The following is a 20,991-nucleotide window of genomic DNA, read 5'->3' as shown; positions in this document are numbered from 1 at the left end:
ACTGGGATGCCCTTCCATACTGGGGAGTGGCTGAGGCGGCCACTCATGAAGTGTGAGATGTGGCAAGCTGAGGAGGTTTCCTACCAGAGCTTTATGGAGAGAGCCATCCAGTAAGCTCAGTGAAGAGGAGAAGCACTGGGGGAGGGGGGGAGAACCTTCCTTCAATCCACTGTCAGTGACCAAGAGGGCCTTGTCGTTGTCAGGAGCTCGTCCTACACTCGAGTAGGACCCTGGTAGAGACACATGCCCAACTGGAATGTTCTCTCCCCCCTGGTCGATCGGGAGCTTCAAAAGCTTTCTTCAGCCCGAACATCACAGCGACCAATGCCAACAGACACCGGCACACTTAGGGATCTGCAGAGCATGTTGGCTAATCTACTTTATTTACATATAAACACACACGGAGCACTGCAGCATGGCTCCCTCTCTCTCTAGCATCAGACAGCAAAGAGAAAGAACAAAGGACAATAGTCCCACTTCACGGAACACAGTAACACAAACATCCTGTCTCTGTCACTTCCCACTTTGTGGAATCAAAACGTACCACGTCATGTGAAAGACAACAATCCCATTACTGCAATCATGCAGCAGAAATTCTAACAGTCCTGACATATGGTAGGGATGGGAGGAATGAATCTGTCTATATTGGTTTCTCCCAATTTCTCAATTTTCCACTCTTAAATTCAGTGTGCCCCATTTCCATATCAGTTTGTGATTTTTTTTCTTCTTTTTTAAAAGTCTAGATGAAAACTTGTATGAATTTTCTTCCATATTTATTCTTATATACATTTTTGTATGCAGTTTTGCCTAACAGCACACATTTTTGCAAGTCGTTTCCCCTATTATGCATTTGTAATGTTATTGTCACTTAATATATGCTTTTGTGTGAAATTTTGCTTAAGAGAGGACTGCATCAAAATATTCAGACAAGTGTTTTGGCTGGCTCAGGACATGCAAATTAGGTAGGCTCATATTACAACGATGGAAAGCAGTGAAGCTCCAGGGCTTCTTTCACAAATTAAAAGTCTGAGTGAAATGAGCAGCTCCATAATTTTTTTTGCTTCCACTATTCATAAATAAAGATTAACCTGAATGCTGAAACACTTTGGACAGCCTTCTCAACACCTGCATCTTATCTGTGGCTTGTCCCAAGCATATAGAAGCCATTGTAATGCTGATACGGCCAAGGGAAAGCAGGACTGGAGCTGTTTGAAACTGTAACATTCAGCACAATGGTTCTAGGTGGCACATGGACAAAATGACAGATACCCATGTGATGGTCCTGATATGATCATGGTAAATGAATGCCATGGTAGCATCAAGGATGAGGTTGTAAGCTCCTGATTCTAGCTAAACACATTCATAGCTGAGGTGTAATTTGAATACATTGGTGATCTTAGACAAACTACTGATGGACTAATGGTAATTTCTTTGGGTAGGATTCTTGCAATTGCTAGACTTGAAAGACCTTGGTCTGAACCAGTAAGGCACATGGACCTAAGCAAGGGTTCATATTTAGTATAGTTCAATGCAGATAAGCTATGCTTTAAATTTAAACTGTGTAGAGAGTCTAAATAGTCACTTCTAGCTTGTAAATTTAAAATATACCATGTATGAGCAACTGCACGAGTTTTTCTACTGGGGAGGGAGAAAGTAAAACATTGAAATGGGGAGCAGGCTAGTTTCTCACACAAAAGATGAGAAGTGTAGTGAATTTGGCCTCATCTCTCAGGTACTATAAAAGAGAGAAGGGTATTCTGTTTTGTTTTTATGAAAGCAGGGAAAGTGACCATTCTGGCTTCTTATTATTCACACACACACCACAGATGCTCATGGTGCCATGGGAATTTGAGTCAGAGTAAGGAAATTTTGATGGTGCAAGACTGATGTCAGCCTAACAATATTGTACAGCCTCTTCAATCTCCACAGAGTGAAGGATGGCTCCCTTGTGATCTTCAACTCTACCCTCATGGTAAGTAGCAAAATAAATAACCCAACAATTTTTCATGCCTATTTCTCCAGAATGTCCTTGTTTGTGCTTGAGCCCTCCACAGGTGCTTCAATAGCAATTGCATTAAAACTTAATATTTCCTATTTCTCATACTGACTAGCAAGCAAGCATGCAATTTTTATTCTAAATTGCTGCACTGAGCTAATGCACATCTTAACCTTTAGTAACATTGGCCAAATTAAAGCACTGTTGACTATTGCAGTCAAGTTTCACAGGTTAAAAGGAGGGGTGAAGCTGGCTAAAATTTGAATTCCCTCTGCTTAAAAACCTACTGGCGGTTACCACTTTACTTAGCAATTCATCTCTTAGCAAATGTTAGTTTTACATCTCGTAATGTGACCAAGTAAGGCTATCATCATCACAGTTTGCTAATGGATTTATCTATCATTCTCAGTCAATTCTTTCAGAAAAGAATCCATGAAAGTTTGCTTATACAGTTCTCAAAATGAAAGAGGACTTTGTATACAGATTTAGTCATTCACACACAGTAAGCATATCCTAATGGACAGGAACTTGACTTGGAATGTTAATTCCATTCTGCATAATTACTGAACTGAGCAATTGGATGAATGTCATGACATAGAGGCTCAAATTGTTTCAGGTTTTTATTCTTTCCAGTGGAGAAAGAAGTCTGTTAATGTCAATGTTTGGCTATTTACCTCATTCTATGCTAGGAATCAGCAGAAGAAATGATATATATATAGATATAGAAGATGGTCTGAAAGACTGTATTCCCTCACACAAACCTGCCCATGCTATGAGACCTTAATAGGAAACCTCTCAGTCCTGCCGTCCTCACAGACCTGCTTAGTGAGGATGCAGGAGAGGGTCTTCTCAGTGGCTGTCCCCAAACTTTGGAACTTACTACTTAGAGAATTTAGACTGGCTCCCTTCTTCTTGTTCTTCTGCTAGCAGCTGAAGACCTTTCTATTACAACAGGCTTTTGGAAACTGAATGTATTTGAGGGAAGGGCCAATGCTGTGATGTTTTTATTGTTATTGTCTATGTTTAATGGATTTTTAATGCTATTTTAATTCTATTAGTGTTTAATTGTATTTTAATTCATTCATCTTCTATGTTTTCACCTTCTTCTATTTTATCTGTGTAAGACGCCTTATGTCTCACACACACACACACACACACACACTTTTTGTTCATTGGCCACCAGGATCATAAAGAATGAAATAAAATTATGATATAAAAGAACTCACTTTTTTTCAGTTCCCTCGCTCTTACAAATATTAAGTGCATGGGTACATTGCAATGAGAACCTCTCAAAGTGACTTACAAAAAAATCTCACATTAAAAATGATATTAACGAAATGTCCTTATAGTGACAGGATTCCTTAGTATTGTTCTCCAAGGCAAAGCAGGAGGACTGAGCAGCTGAATCTCACTCAACCGATGGGACAGGCAAGTCTTCCCTTCATTGCAGCTGGTGTTGGAATTTGCAGCAGCATCTGATGGAAGGGCTTTGTTACCAAAAACTGGGATTTCTTGGCCTCAGGGCACCACCACATCAGAGTATGGTGCTGGCTCAGCTGGCCTGTAATTTGTCAGTCTCTGGTCACTGTCTCTTCTGCCATTGTGGTCTTCACAACATGGTGAGCCATGGCTGGAACTAGAGTTCTGAGGCAATGAAGAAACTTCTGGAAAAACATGAAGGGCGTCCTAAGGGCCCTGTGTTGGCCAAGTGACAATAATTCTTCCACTTAGCATGTTTTTTATTTGTAGCCTGTGAACTAACTGATGTAATCTTATACTTCAAATGTAATGGAGCATTTGCCACAGAATGTCTCACAATCTGAAATTCCAGATACAACTAATGTACATTCTGTGAGCAACTGTCTCCTTGTATGCAGACAACTAAATGGGATTGGAGCATACAGCTAGTTGACCCACAACTCATTCTCTCCCACTCTGTCCAGCACCTTATCTTTTCACAACCCACATTCCTGACTTGACATTCTTAATCCCTCCCCCTTTCTCTTCTAGTCGATTTGATGCTTAGAATCCTTTTCCAAGCTTAATTCAAACATGCAACAATACTATGTGCTACCATCTGTCCAGGACCAGAATACAGATGTTTATTTGCACCTGGTCCGGCATCAGCATCAGACATTTTCATGCAATTATTTGTACCTCTGAGCCCCAAGAGTCCCCACTGGGACTGACATTGACATTTCCCTTTTTTTTTTTTTTTTTGCTCTTGCTTTTTGTTTCTCTTCCTTCCACCTTTCCTCATATGAACATGCCTGGACTCTGAGATGGTCATCAGAGGCCCCTCTCTGTCTGCCATCGCCAAGGCAGGATGAGAAGGTAGTAATGATAAAATGGAGCTTTTGTGTAGTAGCTCCCCATCTATGTACTAGCAGCCAGTGGAGTGAAGTGGTGTTGCTTACTTGGCTTCCCAATGTGGAGGTTGCTGTTGGTATCAGAGAGTGAGAGGGGTAGGGATGAGGCAGCAGGAAGGTTATTGTGGTCCAGGCACAGAGGCAGGAGTAGTGGATTGGCCATCCCACACCATTCTGCCTCACTCGCTGCTACAACATCAAAAAATGGGATGTGGGTGGCAGTGTGGTCTAAACAGCGTTTCCATGCGCTCTGGCCTCCATCACAGTGTCCCGTTGCACCAGAAGCAGTTTAGTCATGCTGGTCACATGACCCAGAAAAGCTGTCTGCGGACAACTGCTGGCTCCCTCGACCTGAAAGTAGAGATGAGCACAGCACCCCATAGTCAAATTCACATGGATTCAATTGTCCAGGTGTCCTTTATCTTTACAGCATCAACGGAATACTCTCCACAGGAAAACCCACATGGCATCAGTTTGGCCCTACTTTTTTAGTCTATGTTTTTAATAAGTTTATTTATTTATTTTACTGCATTTTATTCTTGTTGTCAGTCACTTTGGAACATTTTTTGTTGTAGAAACAGTGATTTATAAACAGCCTAACCTTCCTTTCTTCCTCCAATTTCACAAAGGTGGTGGCTTTTTGGCTTCCTACCATTTTCTGTTTAGGGTTTATTTTCAGAATTCAGTACAAATCTTTTGCAGGTTTACTCAAAAGGATGTCTCACTGTGTTCAGTCAGGCCGACTCCCTAGTAAGAGAGTTCAGGATTGTAGGCTTTAGGCTTAGTTTATTTAAGTAACTCAGCAGCTGCTACTGACTAATCTTAGTGAAGAGTTCCCTAAATGGCTTCCAGCCTTCCCCAAATTATGCACATATTTAGAATCCCTTGCCCATTGGCTTACATTGGAATAGATGGAGGTCCATAATAGACCATTCTTCAATAGAAAGATTCTGCCCATCAACTTGGGGGGGCACCCCCTCAAATATTTTATTGGGGGCCTCAGCCCCTAGGAGTTGGCTCCTATGAGAGTTAGCATCCCATTTGCTGCAGTCTAGATCCAGAAGCACAGCCCAAGTGGCCGCATTTTGACAAAAGATTAAGTGCTCAGGGTTAAGTTTGCTTTTTCAAAAATGTGCTTGACATGGCATCAGCTTGACCCTACATTAAATTTAAGGAAGTAAAGACAGTAGTTGTTTCAAATCTTTACATGAGGAAAAAAATGAGTTGCTGTTTAGGTACCAAAGACGTACTTTCTTCAAAATTTCACAGATAACAGTCAACAATCCTCTGAGGGTGAATTCAAACTGCTGGAGAATCACAGCACCTGCTGTGGCTACAGAGACCAGGCTTGACATCTATCTTAATGTTTCTTAATGAACCTCAGAAGGGGAAGTAGATCTTTGGTGGCAACCAGAGATGCAGGAATCCTTCATCTTTACACCTTGAACTACTGATTGTCAATTAATACTCCAGTTGTATTGTTTAATACTGCTTGATCATGGTTGTTGCTGTAGGATACTAGTAATAATAACAGCTGTCATCAGTCATGCAGATCCAAATGCACTCAGATGCCTGGATGTATTTAGTGCCTATGCAGGATCCATCGTTGATTTCAATAGAAAAACCAATTCTCACATACTAAGTTATGTACTGTACATATTTATTGGTTCCTTCAGAAAAAAAGCTGTCCCAGACATAGGGTATATATTTGGAGGCCTGATATCCTTTGTTTGGGCAAAATTTTGCATGACTTTATGGCCCTACTGTTGGACAGATACAACAGTCATTTCTGCACTTGTGGCTCTACGTCTAAAGTTGATACCAAGTCAGGCATATGACCAAAGTTTTCCCCATCCATGAATTTCCATCTATGTAATTGAAATGCCAGCAGTATTCTGGTACAACAATAAAAAGTTTTCTCATTTCACAGCCCAAATGTAGGCTATAAATCCACTCACCATTCTTCAAATTCAATCTTCATTTATTGTGAGAGAAGGCTGTTAAATGTTGCATCCATACATTTCATTCTTGAGTAGCTTCTTTCTTTTGGGGGAACTACATTCATTGTTCTTTTTATTAAGCTGTTGATCTTTTGCAAATATACACTGAAAATAACTAATTACTCCTGCATGAATTTTTTTTTAAGGAAAAACTCCCGAAATATTGGTTGTATATACAGAAATCCAGAGAATGTTTTTAGAGGCATGTTCAGGCTTATGTAGCGGGGCTTTCTTCCTATTCTTGGTTGTGTGTTAGAACTCTCCCCCCCCCATTTATATTACACAGCATTGAGGAGGGATAAAAATACTGAGGACAGGAACTGGCCCCCAGCAAATCTTGTGAACAAATTGGTAACATCTTCGCTTCTTCCAAAAGCCACCACAAGGGGATCGCCAAGAGCTCTCTCTGCTTCTAGCAGCAAGCCAGCAATATGTACTGGGAAAACCCACAAACACAATTGCAGTATGTACTGTTAGCACTAGGTTCCTGGAATAAGTAAGCAACTTCAGAACAGAACATTCCTAACTGCAGAGCATTTAATTATTCACTTATCATACAGATGAAACACCCATGGGGACCATACCAATAAAGCAAGAATGTCTGAGTGCAAATCAATATCCACGATGAAGCTATCAATATGTTACTTCTTAATTTGTTCTGCTAATAACTTCAAAGGTCACCTTTTTAACAGGCCTACCATAAAATTGCAAGAATGGAAGTACAGATATTTAAAAATCGGCACTTAGAATATTTTACATTCAATTACATTACCAAATAAAGCTGTCTTATGGAGTAGAGTCAGGTGAATTTTGCGTCTTTCCCCCAATCTTTTATTATTATTTTTTTACTAAACTTGGATAGAAGAGAAAATGGTAGCAAACTGAATCCTTCTACAAGGCAGGTAGCTTGTTTGCATGGTGGCTGTATGGGGCATCTATCATCATAGACAATCTACTTTTGAGTACCTTTTTTTAAAAAGGGGGGAAATAGTGGTGATAGTATTGACCTCATATCCTGCTTGTGGGCTTCCTTGAGACATCTTGTTGACCACTTTGAGAAGCAGGAGGCTAGACTAGATGGGCCTTTCATCTGATTGGTTCAGATCCAAATTTGTTGCTTTGTGGCTTTCCTGATTTGACTTCTCCTTGAAATCCACTCTGTTTTCCCTCCTGTATTGACTATTCCAAGACACCCAGCTTCGGGTCATGATTTGTGCAAACTGTCTGCATACCGCTAATTAAATCTAAGGCCTCATCCACACTACAGTTACACTACAGTTTGGAAGTCCGTTCAACTTCCAAAATGTTCTGAAACCAAAGTGTGGCTTCTGATTGGCTGCAGGAAGCTCCTGCAGCCAACCGGAAGCTGCAGAAGCCCTGTCAGATGTTTGGTTTTCAAAGAACATTCACAAACCAGAATAGTCACTTCTGGGTTTACAGTGTTCGGGAGCCAAAACGTCCGAGTACCAAGGCATTTGGGATCCAAAGTATAACTGTATATCTTATATCAATTGTATGCTACTTTAGTAGTCATGGTTACAGATAGGTAGCCGTGTTGGTCTGCCATAGTCAAAACAAAAAATTCCTTCCAGTAGCACCTTAAAGACCAACTAAGTTAGTTCTAGGTATGAGCTTTCGTGTGCATGCACACTTCTTCAGATACACTGAAACAGAAGTCACCAGACCCTTCTATATAGTGAGAAGGTGGGGAGGGGTATTACTCACAAGGGTGGTGGGAATGGGTGATTGGCAGATAGCTGTGATGAGCCTGTTGACGACTCTTAACGACTGCAATAGGTCTTACAGGAAAAAGCAAGGGGTGAGAAGGTGAAAAATGGCTTTGTCATGTATAATGAGATAAGAATCCAATGTCTTTGTTCAGACCAGGTCTCTCCATGGTTTTAAGTTTGGTAATAGAACTATTACAAAGTAATTTCAGAAATAGACTGGAAAGAGAAGCTGCTGAATTACAACTTATCACCAAACTTAAAACCATGGAGAAACCTGGTCTGAACAAAGACCTTGGATTCTTATCTCATTATACATGACAAAGCCATTTTTCACCTTCTCACCCCTTGCTTTTTCCTGTAAGACCTATTGCAGTCGTTAAGAGTCGTCAACAGGCTCATCACAGCTATCTGCCAATCACCCATTCCCACCACCCTTGTGAGTAATACCCCTCCCCACCTTCTCACTATATAGAAGGGTCTGGTGACTTCTGTTTCAGTGTATCTGAAGAAGTGTGCATGCACACGAAAGCTCATACCTAGAACTAACTTAGTTGGTCTTTAAGGTGCTACTGGAAGGAATTTTTTGTTTTTAGTAGTCATGGTTTCCCCTTGAAGAATCCAGGAAACTGTAGTTTGCTATGGTTTGCTAGGAATTGTTAGGAGACTCCTATCTCTCTCACTGAGGTACAATTCCTAGATTTCCCTGGGAAGAGGGATGGCTATTGAACCAGTTTAAGTCTGTGGTGTGGATGTACCCAAAGAGCATGACTGCAACAGTACTCTTTTTGGTTGCCTCATTTATAAACATACAGCATTCACGCTGAAGCAAAAGTGCTCAATCTGCACAATGGTGTCAATGGGAAGTTTAGACATTTTGCCCCTGGTTCATACATTTTTAAAAAAAGAAAAGAAAAACAGAAAGGCAATGAAGTCCCATGAGGGCATGGGCGCCATATTGATCTGGGACATCTAAACCAATACCTAATTCCCAGAAGGTATTTTTCCTACACACTCCCTGTCCCCACTCATTGTGAAGAAGAGAAACTTGAGTGGGGCTTTTGGACACCAGTGTGAACAGCATCTACAGTGGAACTTTGGTTGTCAAATGTAATCCATTCTGGAAGACCATTTGACTTCTGAAACGTCCAACAATCAAGGCACAAAGGGCTGTTGGCAATTTTCATTGAGAAAATGGAAAAGCACACGGCGGAAGCCGTTCGACTTCTGAGGCGCGTTCAAAAATGGAAGCAATTACTTCCGGGTTTTCAGTGTTCAGCTTCCGAAATGTTTTGCTTCCGAGATGCTCGAAAACCAAGGTTCCACTGTATTATTTTGGCAACAGCACTGCTACATGTGGACATCTGGGAAAAAATTAATTTAGGCATTTAGTGGTTGTTTTGATCATGGCCATAGAAAAAGGGGGGCGGGGAGATGCATCAATTAAGGGTCCTTCCTCTAAGAATGTTAATGTTTACTCAGGAGCTGGTGGACAGAGTACTATGGAACTCAAAACTCATTAAACTAACTCTTTAAATGTAACTGGTCAAGCAGAAGCGATCACCTAAACTATTTTACAATTTATTTAACTTCTTTGGACAGACACACTCTTTTTACTGAATACTAATTCCAGCTAGATAGTAATGTATTGCTTTTTCTAATGCTTAAATTGGCATGAACAGAACACCAGCCACTGTATAAACTATGGCATGTTGCTTTGTGGGGAGAGTTGGAATACCACTTTTCCTGCTTAGTAACCACCAAGATTCATTTTATTCCACTGTAAATTAATCCATCCATTTGTTTGGTGGCATTGCAAAAAAAAAAAACCTCCATTGTACTTTAGAGCCTGTAAATTCTTATATCTGAAAACAACCAAACATATTAGTGTTACCCTTGGTGATGTACAAAAGGCAGAGAAAACTCAAATGGATTTTTGAGGGGGGGGGCCAGGGCTGTAAAATAAGACTTTGACATTCCCATCCATTAAATAAGCACATAAGCACTACAATGATATGAATTTCTTGGCCTGAAATGGTGTTATATTTCAAGGGGATTAGAGTTTTCACCTCCTGGGTAGCTGCTGGAAAACGGTAAAATAAACCTTTTTGAGACATATGGAGATTTGAACACAATCAATACTGACAGGTTTCACATCTACAAATTTATAGCTTGATCCACAACATTGTTAAGCTTGAATACTAGAATATGAACCCATTTTTGTTCCATTGGCTTCAAACTCAACTTAAATCCAAGTATTTGGCCATAAGTGAGTCATGGATCTAGCTGTCTATAAAATGGAAATGAAAAGCACTTCATTTTATTCAGTCCCAAACTCAAGTGTATGAGCAGGCAGCCCTGAAGACAAGGAGCTGTTGTCTCTGGGCTACTGACTACACCTCTCTTCCCTTCAGCAATACACATTGCTATCATTCACACTTTTAAGTGTTAATTTCCTCTCATTTAATTGCCTGCCCAGCAAATTAGCACTCTGAGTCTCTCTGGTGATGTTGCTACCTGGAAATGTGCAGTTAAGGCTTCTCCAGGAAATGTGTTGCCTTAGATCAACTGTGCCGTTTACACTTTGTGCAAAATAGGATCATGTTCTGGAGATTTGTAAAAATTAAGAGAGGGGATTCATGAGGGGAGAGAGAGGAGGAGAGAGGACAGTGTGTTCCAATAACAGAACAAAATACTTGCACATATAAAGATCACTGCTGGATAAAAAGATTTAGGAGTCTCAAGCTTCCAAAGGTGGTTTCAGGGCGATCGTCAAGGGTTGGTACTGTTGGGGACCTGCCAAGCCCCTTTGGCCTCACTATTCCTCTTTCTTTGCTCTCGTGATCTGCCCAAGGGGGAGGGCAAAGGAATAGGCAACACTGGCAGCAGCAGGTCCAGTAGAGGGGACTGTGGGTGGGCAGGAATAAGCCTCAAGCTCAAAGGGAACACTTACTAATTTTTTGGCATTTGATGACTTCCACAAATTGTTTCTTTGCACATTAGACCAAAACTTGACACTGCCTCGGTTAGAAAAGCCCGTTTGTGTGTGTGTGTGTGTGTGTGTGTGTGTGAGAGAGAGAGAGAGAGAGAGAGAGTGTGAGTGAGAGAGAGAGAAACTTAAATTGTGTCTGTGTCTGTGTGTGTGTGTGTGTGTGTGTGTGTGTGTGTACAAATATGTCAGACTCTTTTGTTAGTGCCTTATCCCCCACAAACACATGCTCTGTTTTTTGTTTTTTGTTTTATTATGGGTAGAGGTGTCAAGAGCTGAAAGTGGCCCAGGTTTCTCTGGACATTGTGAGAGGGCCTGGGCAGCAGTGAAGAGGAGGTGTGCCAAGTCAGGGAAGGGGCTCACTGAGAGCATCTTGACTCAGGCCAACACCCCTCCCCTCCTGCAAAAAACAAACAAACAGAGCAAGTATTGGTGTGGTTGCAGTGAATGAAGAGTCTGAGTCTATCTTTATTGTGCTTTATGCTGTCTTTCCATGGTGAGCTGTGCCCAAAGTGGTCATCCAGTTGGGAGGTGGAAACCAGCTTACAAAACATATACAGTGGTACCTTGGGTTACATACGCTTCAGATTATATACGCTTCAGGTTACAGACTCCACTAACCCAGAAATAGTACCTCGGGTTAAGAACTTTGCTTCAGGATGAGAACAGAAATCGTGCTCCGGCAGCGTGGCAGCAGCAGGAGGCCCCATTAACTAAAGTGGTGCTTCAGGTTAAGAACAGTTTCAGGTTGAAAACAGACCTCCGGAACGAATTAAGTACTTAACCCGAGGTACCACTGTATCCACAAATTCAAGTAGGACAAAATGTACAATTCCACAAACATAGAATAAATTCTATGTTGTGCAGAAATAATCTAGCTCAGAACAAACTGAAAGTTAATAGACAATAGATAAATACATAAATATAAAGATAAAGATAAATACATAAATGCAGTTCAGACAGGAATAGGATAAAAAGGTAAAGGGACCCCTGACCATTAGGTCCAGTCATGACCGACTCTGGGGTTGTGGCGCTCATCTTGCTTTATTGGCCGAGGGAGCCAGCGTTTGTCCGTAGACAGCTTCCGGGTCATGTGGCCAGCATGACTAAGCTGCTTCTGGCGAACCAGAGCAGCACACGGAAACGCCGTTTACCTTCTCGCCTATTTATCTACTTGCACTTTGTGCTTTCAAACTGCTAGGTTGGCAGGAGCTGGGACCAAACAATGAGAGCTAACCCTGTTGCAGGGATTTGAACCGCCGACCTTCTGATTGGCAAGTCCTAGGCTCTGTGGTTTAACCCACAGCGCCACCCGTGTCCCAGGAATAGGATACTTCTCATCAAAATAGCTGATTTTCAGCTGGCTTCCTCACCTTCAGAGGAAACTGCCAGCAGCAAAAGGGAAGTGTTGCAAAGGGCAATGATGGTGAATTCTCTTCCTCAGCCTCCTGGATGTGCCAGTTATAAGTGCTGATCTGATCAGATTGGGACGCAAGAGAACTCAATTGCATAGCCTATTCTCTGTATGTAGAGAGAGTTGCTGGAAGCTGCCCAGAGTGGCTGGGGCAACCCACTTCAGATGGACCGCATGTAAGTATTATTATTATTATTATTATTATTATTATTATTATTATTATTATTAGAATAAGAGATCCTCTGAAGTAGATTAGGCCTGCCAAATTGCAGACAAGTAAGTCCATGGAACTTTTTGAGAGGGAATAAAAGGGATTCCGTTTGCTCCATGATCCTTTATGCTAAGCGAGAGGCTGGGATTTTTCTTACATTAAACTGAGGCGGCTGATCGGTGTGTATTTTTGCTTGTCCTATTTAAAACTTTGCAGCTTCACACTACCCTCTCTTTCTGATGGTTGTTTGTGTTCTCCAGTAGGCTTCCTGACAGGCCATCATAGGACCCTGATAGCCCTTATAATGTGAGGGTGTTTAGAACACTACCGGAAGAGCTTTAGGTGTTTTTTGTTGCTGTTAAAGCAGAGCAACATAGGGTTGTTTTTTAAACTTAATTAGGTGTTTATCTTTAAAAACAAAGCTGCACTTTAACAACAACAATCCAGAGCTCCTCAGTACTCCATAGACAATATTTTTGACAGTCTCATTTCTTGCAGAACCCATGGATCTAGAGAAACATGGAGATATTATATAGGAGGAAACAGACCTGTATCAGTACAGAAAAGTGGGCAATAGCACTCTGTAGTTTTGAGAAGCAGGTTTATTGACATCATGTTCCATCTCCAAATCCCTTTGAATTTGCCTTGATACTTAGACACCACACATAGCTGATACACAGCCTATTAGAATTTTTCAATCGAATCTCTGATCTGGACCCTGTGTAGAAATAAATGAGCTTCCAACCCAAGAATGAGTTTCAAAGCTTTACTGCAGAACAGTCTTAAATACTAGTTACAAAAGATATGTGTTTCAGGAACAAAATACAAAGTAACACATTACACTCAAGTAGCAGGCAATGCTGTTCAGTCAGTCCCTTTGTGCAGTTCAGTAAACTTTCCTCTCTCTGATCCAAGAGAGACATCCTAAGCTTGTTCATCACTGCCGAGCTTAGCTTCACCTGCCACTGCTACTGCTAGCCATCACTGACTGCTCAAGTTTCCCCTCCTGCTGTGAAAAACACCAGCCTTCTGCTTTCACCTAGAGTGGAACCTCTTGCTTAACATTAATTTATCTGCCTTGCAAATGCAGAAGGGGGGGGGGGGAGAAAAGTTTTAATGTCAATGCATACAAACATTACAGTTTATGTATATTCAGCTTAAAACTTTAGCATACCCTGCACATTGTATGTTGCATATTTCCCCATGAAAAAGAGAAGGGCAGAAAACCAGAGAGGGTAAGTAGAACTGCTGAAGTTTATGGAACATTTGAAGTTAGGTCATATTGTGCCACACATGAAACAGGGAATGAGAAAAGAAGAAAGAGGATGTTGTACATTACAACATGAAAACTGACTCTCTTGCTGCTGGCTTGGGCTAAAGGAGAAGTTGGGTCTGATAAACACAGGCATTTTGCTTTCTCTTTTATTCAAAGGTGTATATAATTTTTATACAGTGGTACCTCGGGTTACATACGCTTCAGGTTACATACGCTTCAGGTTACAGACTCCACTAACCCAGAAATAGTACCTCGGGTTAAGAACTTTGCTTCAGGATGAGAACAGAAATCGTGCTCCAGCAGCACGGCGGCAGCAGGAGGCCCCATTAGCTAAAGTGGTGCTTCAGGTTAAGAACAGTTGCAGGTTAAGAACGGACCTCTGGAACGAATTAAGTACTTAACCCTAGGTACCACTGTATAAATAAAATACAATGCACAAATCCTGGAAATGTACGGCTACCACTGATAGCATACTGCCTTATGCTTAGTCCTTCCTCCAGTTGTCTTTTTGACACCAGTGGGACAAAATCAGCCTTGAGCCAAGCACCCACACTTGACAGGCCGTGGAGCAGGGTGCATGTGTGCAAAGAGGCCTTCTTTCCCCCCTGCTCCCTACAAAGCCCCATTTCTTCATTAGCTCCCTTGCCAGCTGGCTGCCCTCCAAGATTCAGCAGAAGCAACTTAGTCCTAACACTGTTCTAGGCACAGCTGCAGTGGGATTCATCTTGTCAGCACTCATGAAAGAACGAAGTGAACTGAGATGACAATTTAACAATATTGCGCCGTCAACCGTTTGGTGCCTTCAAACCTAGGCTGGCACAATTTTTTAACAGCTATAATTCACATGCTTAGACTTTGCACGGGTGATAGAATCGGGAGTGTTTACAGGTGAAATAATTGTAATTTGTGCTATCTTTACATTTGACTCTTCCACTTTCATGTATATAATGCAGGTTCCAAGTCCTGATAGAAGGGGAGTACACTACTCTAGCTCTGTGCTACAGTAGCCCCTTTCCTCTGCTACCTTTAGCTGGTACATTTTAATTTTCTGAAGGAGCCAGAAGATTGAAACCTTCTCCCAGCCCATCCTGCATGCAAGGCAGATGCTGGGAAGGCAAGGGAAGTAATTATGCCCCTTCCGTTCACTATATTGACCCTGCTTAGCATTAACTTTTATGTGTAATTAATGCTTGTAGATCAGTCAGGCTCAAGTTTTGAAGTGAAATTTTATCTGATTGCAGGCATTACTAATGCTAACCTGATCCTTATCTATTGAAAGAAAAAAAGCAGCTCTTAACAGGCACGCACAGCCCTTTTTACAACTGCACATACCTTACTGGAAATTACAAAAAGGCCCATTGTGCAAAATAGATACTAAATGGACATTTGAAGTTACAAGGACATATTTGCACTTTCAGTTAGTCCGATCGGTGCAATCTGTTAAACTGCACTTTGTTCCAAAAAGTCTATAAAGATAAATGTTTGACTACAATATTTGAAAACACTTTTCCTATCTAGGTCTTTATCCTTTGGCCCAGAAAACATCTCAGTGATGAAAATATTCTGGAAGAGAGATTGTATCTTGATGCAACCATTGCTAAACATTTCAATGCCTAGCGGTGCCAAATCTTTCACAATCTGTAGTGTTTTAGCACCCCCCTCCCTCGAACACAAGTATCATCTTTGTTCATAATGCCATATTCTGTCTTTAGTCCAAGATGTTAAGCCTCTTGGAAAAAAGAAAGAGAGAAAAACTCACTTCCAGGAAGTTTGAACTGGCTGCTTTCCCAAAGGATTGCAGGAGAGTGCCAACATCTCCCATTTTGCTAACTCAAAATGTGCCAGTGTTCAAGTTTAAAAACAAATGTAAAGCAGGAACTTTTTAATATATATGCCAAAGGGGGAGTTAGTTGAGCAGTTAATGCCCATTCTGACAGGCCATTGTGCACATTTACCAGGCCTTATGAAAGATGTGCACATCGTCCATCCATGAAGAGGAACGTGTTCACATTTCCCAGTCAATATACAAAATCCCCAACAGGCCTTGAGCAATGTACATATATTGACTCATTTTTGCACATTCTCTGGTCATTATGTATAACCGCGACAGAGGAATGTGCATTTATTGGCTGAATTTTGTACATTCTCTGGCTATTATGTGTAATCTCTATTGGGCTTTGCAAATGTGCGTATCTTGATTGTGTTTTGTACACTCTCTGGGCAATATGCAAATTCTCCAGTTAGTGTTTACAGTTTTCAGGAAGCATTGAATTCTGTCCATATATCAGTAATGTTTTGTACATTCTCTGAGAAATATACATCATCTCAATGAAACTGAGAAATGTGAATACTTCAACATAATCTGTGCATAATTTTCCTTCACCTATGCAATAAGAATACTCTCCAAAAAGAAAGCAGCAATATATGAAAGAATTTTGTATAATTTCTTCTGCAAATGATGTTGGCAAATGTTCATATATAACCAGTAACTGCATGGATAGATTATGTGCACATTCTCCATGAGGTCTGAAGAATGTGCACAATGGGCAGTCATTATGCACATTAACTGCTCAACTTACATGCCCCCTGACATATATCTAGTATGTCTGGAGGTGCATTTATCACTCAGTTCTATCAATTGTCCTGAACTGTTGAATCTGCTAGAGACATGAATACTTCCTTGAGATTATTACAACACCAATAATTTCAGATTTTTATTTTACTTTCCCTTTTTTAGGTACAGAACTGGGGGAACAGTTAGAAGTCTGTTATATTCATAACACTATAAAATGAATGTGAATTCCATTGCCTATTTAAGAGCAGACCACCCACATTTCTTACTCTTTAAGCAAATGTTTTCTGACAGTTGGGCACCATTCCAGGAAGGTGAGCACCATTCCCTCCTTGCTCTGTCCTCCCCTTACTGCATTTCATGGGCAAAGTAGAAAAGACACCATTTACCCAATTACTAATGGTGTCACTCCTTATTTGTGTCAGTTTCTGAAAGACACCTCTAATAGGGAAGGGGAACCTGTCCCTCCAGATCACCCTTAAAAGTAGCCCAATGTGGACCAAACATGGTCTATGGGGATGGGAGATTAATTGATTGTGATGGGAGGGATTGGGGATGGAACAGAGTGGATGGAATCCTGAAAAGAGAGCACTCTGCACTGCAATATTTAGTTGTAGGTCCAACTTCTTTATTACTATCTCTTTTCTCTGTATGACTGTTAGTATACCATGGCTCAGTAATTTAGATTACTGCATGACTCATTTCTTTGTGCTCAATTAATACTGTGAGGGATGTCAGGCTGAAAGATACTGATTTGGTCAAAGTCTTTAAGCCACATTCATTCCTTGTCAGAGTTTCATGTCAGCCTCTGTGACATATTGGCTCCTAGTCAAAGCCCTAACCTATAACTGGTGTTCAATCTCACCTTTTTATATTAGAGAAAACATTCCGGGCTAATGTAAAAATCATATATGTTTAGTGCATCAGCACTAGAGAAAGTGCTGGTGGCAGCAGAGGTGGTGCTTCCATAAACTGTGCTTCTTTGCTCTGGAAATTTTCTCGTTTCACTAGAGAGAGTATGTGTTGAAAAGACTTTGATTAGATTCGTTAGATCACATCATACAATTGAATTTGGCTGCTACGTAACATCAATGTTTCCACATTTCCCGCAAGTCTGAGTTCCTCTACAATAAATGATCTAAACATTAGATGTCCTAATAAGTTCTTTCACAACACTGTGTTGTTGCAAACAAAGTGGCCAAAAGTTATTGTGGAAGGCTTAGCTTACAAAGAAAGAAGGTGGTCACCATTTGGATGTAGGCCTAGTGAGAAAGGGCAGGTGAGGTGACAGATCTGTCTGGTTAGCATCACTTTGAAATGCAAGTGGAGTCTCACTTGCATGATCCTCTACACTAAACAAACCTACACAGGAACAGCTCCAAGTTTAAGAAATGTCTTCTGGTGAACCTACGAACAGGGGTGCTAGGTGACTTGCCTGATGATGGAGTTGGGCAGAGGCAGCACACCAAGCCAGGTAACTGCTTCTACTGCCATTTTAAGATATGGAGCCTTTTAAGAGCAGCCCTGGATGCATTTGATTGTGTACATAATTCTCAGTACAAAGAGAGATGCACACACTCAGTACAAAGTGAGATGCGCTCACTTCTGCACACACATCACCCTAACTAGACTGGGACATACTGAATCCAAGCTTGTTGATTTATGCAGCTACAATGTGTCTCCAGCTGAGCAAGGTCTATGACAGTCTACCAGCGATTAAGAAGGTTACACTACAAAGTGCAAATCAAAGTAAATTATATAAATTATATGCTACATCGCACAAAGCTAAAGCTCTATTCCTAAAGCTGGCATTATGAGCTTTTGTATATAACAGTGTATCTAAAAATACCAGCTGGAATCTCACCTGATCATTTCCCACCCCCAGAAACAGCTATTTGGAAACTTTTTGTGTATAAAAGGTTTTTTTAAAAATCCCCAAAAATCACAGCATAGCTCTTAATCACAGCATAGCCCTAACAAGCCTCACAATTTTCAAAGTTCATATAATGTGTGTTGGTAATGTCATGCAACACATTCTCTCAGTTCTTCTAAAATCACATTCTGGAATGTATACTGCAGATCAGAAAGGTACTACCGGGGCCAAGAGGATGCCTATATAGTTATGAGCACAGTTAGAGAAGCTGTTAGAGGCAAGAAGGCATCCTTTAGAAAATGTGTCCTCTTTGTTGAAATGAGGAGAACAAAGAGGACACAAACTTTGGCAAAAGAAATTTAAGCAGACAATGAAGGATGCTAAAAAGGAATTTGAGGAGCACATAAAGACCAACAACATAAACAAGCTGACATAAAGTAAATTGTAAAGATCAACAAAACATGTTTTAAATACACTAGTAGCAGGAGAGCAGCTAGGGAGGTGGTGCTGTGGGTAAAACCTCAGTGCCTAGGACTTGCCGATTGTATGGTCGGCAGTTCGAATCCCCGCGGTGGGGTGAGCTCCCATCTTTGGTCCCAGCTCCTGCCCACCTAGCAGTTCGAAAGCACCCTTAAGTGCAAGTAGATAAATAGGGACCGCTTTATAGCGGGAAGGTAAACGGCGTTTCCGTGTGCTGCGCTGGTGCTGGCTCACCAGAGCAGCTTCGTCACGCTGGCCACATGACCTGGAAGTGTCTCTGGACAGCGCTGGCCCCCGGCCTCTTAAGTGAGATGGGTGCACAACGCTAGAGTCGGACACGACTGGCCCGTACGGGCAGGGGTACCTTTACCTTTTTACCTATGACAAGAGATTCAAAGGTGTGCTCAAGGATAATAATAAGGTTGTAGAGAAGCAGAATTAATGATTTGCATCTGTCTTCACAGTGAAAGATATACAAAAGATACCATACCTATGCCTGAACTAACTTTTGCATGAAGGGAGTCTAAGGAACTGTGACAAGAGGCAAAGTCCTAGGCCTTATTGACAAAATAAAAACTGACAAATTGACATTTCTGAATAGCATCTACCCAAGAGTTCTGAAAGAACTCAAATGTGAAATTTCTAGTCTTCTAACAAAAATCTGTAACTTTGTCCCTTAGGTCAGCCCCCATACCTGAGGACTGGAAAGTGGCCAATGGTAACACCAGGGGGAATCATCAAAAATACAGGCTAATTAGCTTAATGTCTGTACTGGAAGAACCAGTGAAAAGTATTGTTAAAGATAAAATAGCCATGCATATAGAAGACCCAGTCTGATGGAAGCAGAACCGACATGGCTTTTGCAAAGGAAAGTCCTGTCTCCCTAACCGATTAGAGTTATTTGAGAGCGTCAACAAGCATATAGACAAGAGGTGATCCTGTTGACATTGTGTACTTAGATGTCAGTACAGTGTGTGACAGCTGCAAAAAAAGCAAGGGTGGAACAACTCCCCTATGAGGAAAGAGTGCATTTCAGGCTTTTTAGTTTAGAGAAAATGTGAGTTCAGGGAGGGTTATTAAAGGTGTATAAAATTATACATGGTGTTGGAGAAAATGGATATATTTTCTTCCCCTCTCAGTAATGTCCTTTGAAACTGAATGTAATTTTGAATGTACTTTGAAAAGTACTTTTTCACTTTGAAAAGTACTTTTTCACTATCAAATTTGCTTCCACAAGTGATAGTGATGGCCACAGACATGGATGTTTTTAAAAGACGATTTGAAAAATCCATGGAGGACAAGGCAGTATGCCTCCGAATACCAGTTGTTGGGAATCACAAATGGGTGAAGTGCTCTTGTGCTCAGATCCTGTTTCTAGGGTTTCCCACAGGCCTCTAGTTGATACTGGAGACTGGCTACTGGAGGCTTTGTTTTGAGACCCACCTCAGCACCTTACATCAAAGTCTTCCTCTTTGCCTGGACTGTACAGTAGAATGAGGTGACTTGCTTCAGGCAGCACCATGAGAGGGTAATAGATAAGGCAGAAATTGGTGCCTGAATGAGCAAGCAAGCCTTTTTGAAGTGTTTGCCCTAGTCAGGAAGAGAGAGAGATTTGGATTGTACTTCAGGCAACAAAATGCCGTGGGCCAGCGCTGGCTGGAGCCAGGGAATTGCTTCCCCCTCCCCAATTATTCTTTTATTAGTATAAGGAGCCCAAAATCACATGACATTTTTATATTGCTTAGGGACCTGAGTTATAAAAATGCCTATGTCCTGTGTTGCTCGTTGGCTTGCAGACTCCATCCTTTCACACCAAATGCCCCGTTAAGTGTTCTTACTTAAGCTAAAGTGTGCTCTGGAAGAGAAGCATCTATTTTTGGGGCTGACCCAGGTCAACCAGCTGAGCTCTCTTTGTTTTTTTATTTCTCCATGCAGCCACTACGCCAACCCAGATAAATGGGACCTGTTATAATGGTTCTATTTTTGGTTTTATGTGTTGACCTAGGGTGTTAATCCAGTCCAAGAGCCTGCTATAAAGGAAAGAAGACAGCATAATTGTTACTGCAGCCTTGGTGGTTAGCACA

The 20,991-nt window shown here is 41.3% G+C and overlaps 1 long non-coding RNA gene across 1 annotated transcript; it reads left to right on the top strand.

Moving 5' to 3' along the window:
• The first annotated feature begins 1 nt into the window (after position 1).
• LOC309349484 lies at positions 2–6,390 on the top strand. Its single transcript, XR_014159950.1, has 3 exons — positions 2–110; positions 1,827–1,972; positions 5,635–6,390. It is a non-coding gene; the product is annotated as an uncharacterized lncRNA (long non-coding RNA).
• The last annotated feature ends 14,601 nt before the right edge of the window (positions 6,391–20,991 follow it).

The sequence above is a fragment of the Podarcis erhardii genome (genome assembly GCF_964252035.2).
Source record: "Podarcis erhardii genome assembly, chromosome: 9".
NCBI lineage: Eukaryota > Metazoa > Chordata > Lepidosauria > Squamata > Lacertidae > Podarcis > Podarcis erhardii.
This window is presented reverse-complemented; position numbering and strand designations above follow the sequence as displayed.